Genomic DNA, 9,538 nt, shown 5'->3' with positions numbered 1-9,538 from the left:
TATATATATATATATATATATATATATATATATATATATATATATATATATATATATATATATATATATATATATATATAAATGTATTAACAATGGAAAAACAATAGAATCACGACCTCATCTTAGCATAGAAACATGCGAGTGAGACGAGATCCAACCACGAACACCACTACCTATTGCCTTGCTTGCAAGCCTGTCAATACGAAGAAGAGAGCGCATTGGTGAGGGAGCCACATAAAGGGAGAGGTGCACTGAGAAAAGGTGGGAAACACACATAGTGAGAGAGGGACTTAAAGGAAGAGGCAGAAATTTTTCAGGAAAGCGTGAGAGAGGGTGGGTTTCGAGATTGTAGAGTTTGTTTCTTTTTAATTTTGAAAAAGAATCTACTCTTATGCTATTTCTGTTTTCTGTGCAGACCTATAAATATTTGGAAAAGTAATTTGGGAAAGTTGGAAGTGCAGGGAGAATTCATGGAAGGGTAGGAAGAACATCTCTAGCTATATAACATCGATCAAGTATATAAGGTGTATTGGGGTGCCTGGACGACCAGGACAGGCGTTCCCCTAACAACTACGTGACCGGACGGTGCCGAGCGGCAAGGCGAGCTTGATGGTTAGATTAATAAATAAGATTAAGGTAAGTCGTAATTAAGGGTTATTGGGCCATGATTGGGCCCTGATTAAGGTTTCTCTAATCCAAGCCCATAATCAACCTTATATATATACAGGTCAAATGTATGAGATAGTTGGATTTCATTGATTGCGCATTTAATATCATTCTTTGATTACCGAACGAACATTTCACTGACTTTAGCATCAGAGGACCTTTGGCAGGTACCCTCTCGAACGGATTTGGACAGAAGAAAACGGACTGAACGACCAGCGTAGAGGAGAAATTGTGAAGGGATTAGGTGTCTCGACCCTACACCGGAACATTTGGCGCCCACTGTGGGGTCGAGCGTCTCAACCCAATGGTAGTCACAAGGAACATGACCATGGAGGACCCGATCGAGATGATAAGGATGCTACAACAAAAAATGGAGGAAATGCAACGGAACCATGAAGAGGTGGCGGCGGTCAAGGCCTAATGCGCAACCCGACTTGCACAGGAGAAGGAGGGAAAAGGACTAGGCAAGGAGAAGATGACAAAAGGGAGAAATTAGGAGGACGATGATAGAAAGTCCGTACGCGTTGAGAAGGTACGGCCGAACACAGCAGTGCACTGGACCCTATGTGGAAGCTGGAGGAGTCGGAGGCAGAGAAGAGTAGGAATAAGGGCGACCGGTCTGAAAACACAATCGTGAGTAAACAACCGGTGGTGAAAGAGGAAGATACATCCAACCACATACCGTTCGTCCACTCAATTATGGATTTTAACATATCTGAGCATTCCCTCCCCCCAACTAAGCATATATGACGGCACAACTGATCCGAACGATCACATCGAAGCCTTTTTCTACCCGGATGGCCTTCCGAACCGGCAACCGGGCCATATGGTGCAGGGCATTCTCCCTGTCGTTGGAAGGAGAGGCATTAGAATGGTTCAACTCTCTCCCCCCAAACTACATCGACAGCTTTGAGGGCCTGAAGGCAATGTTTAGTAGGCAGTTCACCAACAGTCGCTCGCAAGACCTGACGATTTTCGAACTCTCGAGTCTCAAGCAAGGGAAGGAAGAAATGCTAAAAGTCGTCATGGACCGTTACGAAAAGATGGTCAGAAAAGTGAAAGGGCTTAGCACCGAGTTTGTTGTCCAGTATGTCATGTCGACCTTGAGGCCGGGACATTTTAAAGACAGCATATGCAGGAGGAACCTGAAGACTATGGAGCAATTGAGGGAAAGGGCAACCGACGAGTTAAGGGTGGAGGAAATGAAGCAATCCTACAAGAAAGAGACTCAGGAGGCTCGAGAGAAAGAGGGTCGAAAGACGGAGGGTGTGTCCGGTAGGGCCACAGGGTTCAAGCCGAGAGAGCCGATTAGAGGGTCGCGTTTTCAGCAATACACTCAACTGAACGCACCCCGTGCCAAAATCCTGCAAGAAGCGCTAAGCACCGATCTTATCCCAACTCCGAAGAAGCGAGTCACCATCGGGAGCCGACTGTGACAAACACTACCTATATTACCAAACTTTTGGCCATACAACCAAGGAGTGCGTGACATTAAGAGACCGCATCGAGGAGCTAATCAGGGTTGGACGGCTGAAAAAATACATTAAAACCGACCAAAATATCGTGCCATCGGAACGACGGCATCGCCTTCGTCGGAGTCCCGTGAGGCGAAACAATGGCGATTGCCTATCTTACCGGCAAAATGAACAACCGCGATCCGAGAGGCGACGTAGTAGAAGCCGTAGTCGAAGCAATGATCGTCTTATCTGGGGACACATCAACACCATCTCAGGGGGATTCGCAGGGGCAGACCCTCATCATCAGCAAGGAAATGTCACCTTCGGTTGCTACGGTTGATCAATAATGTGCAGGTGGTGAAAAAGTCCATGCCACCCATCACCTTTACGGATGATGATTTCCATGCACCGGATCTCGAGTAGGACGACCCTATGGTGATCACCGCTGAGATTGCTCGGTACGAGGTAGGCAAGGTTCTCATAGATCAGGGGAGTTCCGTTAACATCTTATATTAGAAGACCTTTTGACAGATGGATCTGTCAGATGATTTTATCGTGCCATTTAGCAAACAAATAGTGGGCTTCTCCGAAGAAAGGGTAGACACTAAAGGGTACGTGGATCTCCGTACCCGCCTGGGCACTAGCCAAGAGGGCGACGAAAAAAGAGTGCAGTACCTGTTGGTAAACACGAACATGTCCTATAACGTCCTATTGGAACGGCCATGTCTGAACGCCTTTAGAGCGATAGTATCAACCCCTCACCTCACTCTGAAGTACCCAACGGAGAAAGGAAGGGCGGTCGTCGTAAGGGCCTATCAAAAGACGGTCAGGGCGTGTTATGCGACAAGACTTAAATTGTACCCCTAGACGGCACGGTCGAAAATGGCGCGGTTCAAGGTAACCATTACGCACGGTCAAGGTAGGACCAAAGGATGATCAGACCACTACGCTTGGCGATTTAAGCTCCCAGGAAGCCCTTTACGTAATGGATGAATCACACAACGGAATATGCGGTTCCATACCGGGCGACGAGCCCTGAAGGCGCAGACCCTTTGAGCGAGCTACTTTTGGCCGACGATAAAGGAAGATACTAAGACTTTCGTGCAGAAGTGCGAGAAATGCCAGGCACATGCAAACATCCCTCATGCCCTACCAGCTCAACTGCATTCACTCGTGTCCCCAAAGCCATTCGCGCAATAGGGAATGGACATTGTGGGCCCTTTTCCAACCAGACGGGCACAAAAGAGGTTCATCTTAATAGCGGTGGATTACTTTACAAAGTGGGTAGAAGCTGAGGCCCTCGCCACTGTACCGCCCAGTAAGTCCAAAATTTCTTTTGGAAAATAATATGCAGGTTCGGCCTACCTCAGACGGTCATCACGGACAACGGCAATACATAGACAAAAGATTAAAGGCGTTTTATCAAGGCCTGGGGATAAAGCATGTTACGAGCTAGGTGGAACACCTTCAGACCAACAACTAGGCAAAGGCCACAAATAAGATAACAGTGGCAGAATTTAAAAGGAAATTGGGCGACAGGAAAGGGGCATGGGTAAACGAATTACCCGAAGTCTTGTGGGCATATAGGTGTACGCCGCATGGCACAACCGGCGAAACGCCCTTCAACCTCACCTATGGTACTGACGCCATGCTCCCGATTGAATTTGGAGAACCATCTTTAAGGAGACAGGTGGAGAACCTCCAGCTAAATGACTAAGAACTCAGAATCGAATTAGACACCTTGGACGAGAAAAGACACTGCGTCGTCCTTCAGGCTGAAGCGTGCAGGCGAATGGTGGAAAAGAAATACAACATGAGGTGCGGCCGAGGAGTTTTCAAGAAGGGGATCTGGTGTGGAGGAAGACCGGAGACGCCCGAAAGGTGGCATCCCATGGGAAACTAGCTGCGAAGTGGGATGACCCTTTTAAAGTGACAGAAGACCTGCATAATGGAGCGTACCACCTGTCTAAGTCAGACGGGAGGCCTATACCCAATACATGGAATGCAGCGCATTTAAAATTTTATTTCAGTTGAAAGAACAACTAATGTATCTTGTTTTTTGCATATGGAATGAAATGAAATGCCTCAGCAGGCCTTGACAAATAATTCAAATACTATCTTCGACTAATGCATCTAAAACCGGGTGACGAATGACGAGTTCACCAAAAACCACTGCCACCCAACCAACATGTCCAAAGTTGGGTGGCGAATGGCAAGTTGACCAAGAACCATTGCCACCCAGTCGACACGCACAAGAACCAGGTGTAACACCCCAATTTTTCGAGATGTCACGGCGTAATTTTTTTTTAAAACATAACCTTTCCATAAAATAATCATTAAAGATAATCAAACTTTACTCTATTGAAACGCAGAAGCAAACAGATGTATAAACATCGTCTGAAAAGTTCTGAATATCAATTTTACATAAAATATAACAAATTTGAAAACTCTGTAAGTAATAAACAATTAACCCCGAAATCAAAGATCCCTACTCTCGTCAGATGCTTCAATTCGATGTTATCTGTAACACAATCTACTCCCGTACAAGTACGATCATTGTAGGTGGAAACCACAACCACAAACATTGCAAGGGTGAGCTAACAGAAACAAGTCATCAAAACAATTCATTAACAACTACACTATCAGAAATCAAAGTCACCAACATATAATTTTATAATTATTTATCACGGTAACCAAATCACACCCAGACTCACTCACTAACTCATATTTAATTTGTTGAAACCATTCGCCACATATTTTGAATCACCACCGGTTACTCACCTACAACTTTAAGGTTAGTGTCACCCCCCACCACTCTCTTACAGAGCTTTACCGGGCCAGTACACTTTACCAACTCTTACACAATAACATTTCCCACCACTCTCTGAAAGGCTTCACCGGCAAGTACACCACTTCCCACCACTCTCTTAGAGCTTCCCCGGGCAAGTATATGCTTTCCACCACCCTCTTGGGCTTCACCGGACAAGTATACACCCCCCACCACTCTATTCTCAAAGAGCTTCACCGGGCAAGTACCAGTGCTACTTCCACCACACTTCTAGGAGAGCTTCACCGGGCATCATAAATATAACTCAATTTTACGAGAAATAAACAATATTATATTTACATAACCAAACGACAAACCCGTAAGTTATAAACATTCTCCAACAATAATAAAACCATCCTTAAAATAATGACAAGTAACCAAATCACTCAAAATAATAAACACATATTAACACACCATTTTTCTATTCTGTAACCATAGCCGAGTCCATAAATTCTATATATATATATACAAGTCAACCAAATAAAAGAATATCAAATTATGTATACAAAATACACCCCTTTTATTTATTAAATACTCATATAGCTCACCAATACCCCAATTAGACCCCACACTACCATTTTCTTACTCACTTTATTTCACTTTCCAGTAAGTTCATTATCCATTCCATGCATGCATGTCACTCTTTGTTACACACTCACGGCCCCACCACCTCAAAACATTATTCCTCTCTCTTCCACCCATAATAAATTTGCATACTTCCAAGTGGGCTCCACATGGGTCTACTAGCTTACTAAACTAAAGTTTTTCTCTTTCCATTCACGTAAGATCCTTTCACCCAAATCAACTCATCACTTCACTTCTCTTTCTTCATTACAACCCGTGGGTCCCAGTATTATTACAATGTAACTCCAACTCATGCAAATTGAAATAACCATGCAAATTAAATTTAGTTCCTTTACTCACGTGAACCCCAAACTACTACCAAAGTCATGCTTTTTTATATATAAATATATATACAATGTCCAGTGCCCACCACCACTCTTTAGAATATTTATTTACATACAACCTCATTTAAATACACCATACTCTTCTCTTTAACTCTCTCCCCTTCTTCGCATGCAAAACACACGTTACTACACTCTCACAATTTTGGGCTTCCTATAGTGAAGAAACAATGAAACCGAAACACATTCAACACAATAGTTCGAGGCTTTGCACTACCCCATCCACACTTTCATATATGTTTTCTCCCTGCACACTGATATTCTCGTTCACACAAACCCCATTCATCTACTACCCAAACTCAAAAGAAAGATTATAGCCATACAATGCCTAAACCCAAGGGTTCGAAACTTCACACACTGGTTTCGTAAGAGAAAAACAAGGACTATGAGAGATATAATCATACACATTTGTGCAAAGAGATAGAACAAAGGAGGTAAATAATCTGAAACATATCTCACAAGGAAAGTCGATATAACCCAACCAATCGCCATATAGGCAACCATTCACGACCACACTATGATCATTGTCATTCATTCCATGCATATCACACATATACTTAACCAAACATGGACAAGTCAGTTCCCCTTACCTTTTTGGGTTCAAACCTCAAATGTTTCCAACTTCAAAGTTACGTAGCGAGAAGCTTTTCCCTCGTGACAATGCTTCTCCTTCTCGTGGCAGCGTCTCTCCCTCTTCTCCAATGCTTCAAGATTGTGTCCAGATGAATACCAGGGTTTTTCTTTTCCCTCTCCCCTATCTAACGTGTTATACTTCCAATTCTAACTTAATCACCCTTAACTCCCTCATAACTGGGCCTAACATTTGGGCTCTAACTTTTGTTAACATACCCAACCAGTGTTAGTTACCTATTAAACTCCTCCACTAACTAATATTTCCCACTTAAAAAAAAATAAAAGGAATAACTCCTCCTAATAAAACACATAGTGGAAACCCTCCCGTTACAACACGTTCATGCATGAAAATATAAACAGAAACCACTGCATCCAAATAAAAACTCTCATCAATCCACCACTTTCTCTCTCTCTTCAAAACTAAAAAGTCATTTACGTAGCTTTATAGTATTTTCTCTCTCTACAATTAATTCTTCCCAAGCTTTTCTCTTTCTGCAATTAATTCTTCTAGTCAAACTCCTTCTNTCTCTTCTTTTGTGGGTCCCACGTTTATCAATGACAAAAGGAAAAGCAACATATGCCCCTCCAAAATTCGAACTCATGACCTTGAGAAAGGCATTCAGAGGCAACCAACAAACAACCACCAATCCAATTCATTTTCAGTGATATGGTACTGCAAATATTACTATTTAATATATTTCACACATTTTCAAGATTAGTCAAAACAATTACAATTAATTTTTTTTTCTACTTCTTCAACACTTTTTAATTCACAAAAACACAATCACAATATGATTTATGGTCAAAACACGACCAAATTACCACAAATCAAGCATTCAAGGCCGAATGACCATTAACAAAATGTCATTAAAAACTCCCAAAATGTCATAAGTAAAACTACCCACCCCCATAATCACACCTAACTAATTGTCATCACCGTCAGACCCACCCGCCCGACCGAGGGTCCCTCTTCTAGGAAGTGGGAGGAACATAGTTGGATGCACACCCACCCATTCGAATGCAACTGAGTGGGAGCCACGTTCATCTTACGCAACATGGTCGATTGAAAAACAATAAAGGGCACCCGTGCGAACATCTGATTAAATAGGTAGGTATAGACAAAGAAGAAGTCTTTGAGACTATTTTCTTTCCCATGGAAGACCCGCTCATTCGGACAGCTGGAACTCAGGCAGATCAACCGTGCATCCTCCTCATCCCAGGCTACAAAGTTGTTATCAGCCCATTCCAACAAATCCTCATGTGTCTGGTATTCCGACTCGTAGGAGCCCACATCATGGGAAGCCCAATTGTAACCTCGGATTATTGGTCAACCTTCGGCGAGCTCCGCCCTGGTGGCGTCTACTTTAATGGCACCTTGGAGAAGGAAAAGTGATGCCCCGTTTATCACTCGTTCACCGCCAAAAGACTCCAATATTAGAGGCGATTCTGTAGCATTGTCTGGCTTCTCCAAGGAGGACGAAGACACTAAGCTTAACGCCCTGCTACCGCCGGACAAAGCCCCGCCGTCTCTACCTGTAGACCCATTAGAAGAAGACAGTGAAAGGGTGGTCGTTTATTACTTGATAGAGTACCAAGCCGAACGAAAGAAAGAGAGGGAAGCAAGAGATGAAAATGATAGCGCTGCGAACCCTTATTTATAGTAAAATTTTCGAAACCGTCAACGCATCTTTATCGTTGGTGGCCACCACGACCAACGACCCAGATCATGTAACGCTCCCACTACCCAAGGTCACCAGCCAACCAGGAGACGACACGTGTTTCCTGCCCAAAGCAATTTTGAAAAATGCTGAGCCAAACCAGGTCCCACCTTATAAAAAAATAAAATAAAAAAAATCCTACGACCATAAATCGTCTAGGGCTTGGTGTGCTAGGGTGCCTGGACGGCTAAGACGGGCGTTCCCCTAACAACTACGTTACCAGACAACGCTGAGCGGCAAGGCGAGCTTGATGGTTGGATTAATAAATAAGATTAAGGTAAGTCGGAATTAAGAGTTATTAGGCCATGATTGGATCCTGATTAAGGTTTCTCTAATCCAAACCCATAATCAACCCTATATATACAGGTCAAATGTATGAGGTAGTTGGATTTCATTAATTGCGTATTTAATATTATTCTTTGATTATCGAACAAACATTTCACTTACTTTAATATCGGAGAATCTTTGACAAGTACCCTTCCGAACAAATTTGAACGAAAAAAGACTAATTGAACGATCAGCCGTAAAGGAGAAATTGGAAAAGGATTAAGTGTCTCGACTGTACACTCAAAATAAGGGAAAGTCGATCTTGCGCTTACATAAAGACCAATGATGGATTGAACATTGGGCTGATCTTGTGCTTCGGTTATTGAAATATAATATTGGGTTGATTGTGTGTTCATTGTGCCAAATATTAGGCGTTTTAAACTATTATAGAAAGGAAAGTGATTGGTCTCGAATTTAGAGCAACTCGTTCATTTAATAATTTAAATGTTAGGTTAATTTTGTGTTTGGTGTGCCAAATATTATGTCGTTTTAAATGGTTATAAGAAAGAAAATGGTTAAAAAAATATATAAATTCATTCATTTAACAGTTTAATTCACCTGCAAAATTATTGACTTTTAAGCTCGAGAACCTTATATAAGTACTTGACCTTTATCATGTTGTCATTATCAGGTCCAAATTGATTAAATAAGAATAGGATCCGATTATAAGATCTATACTTAATATTAACCTCCTTATTTAAGGAAGGATAATATTTAAATAGATAATTTATATTATATGATATAAACATATAGCCTATTTATTATAACCGAATCCATTAACAAGTATGAAAACTTATTCATTTGTTGCTTATAGGAATAAAAGGAATATTAATACATAGTATTATTAGTGGGAGCATAATTATATGATAATCACTATTTATTCAAATAGTTATTGACTCGAATGTGGATATCCTTATAAGTAGATTTCCTCGGACACACAGAAAC

Source organism: Vigna radiata, chromosome 4 (genome assembly GCF_000741045.1).
Source record: "Vigna radiata var. radiata cultivar VC1973A chromosome 4, Vradiata_ver6, whole genome shotgun sequence".
In the NCBI taxonomy this organism is placed as follows: Eukaryota; Viridiplantae; Streptophyta; class Magnoliopsida; order Fabales; family Fabaceae; genus Vigna; species Vigna radiata.
Note: the sequence above shows the minus strand (reverse complement) of the source record.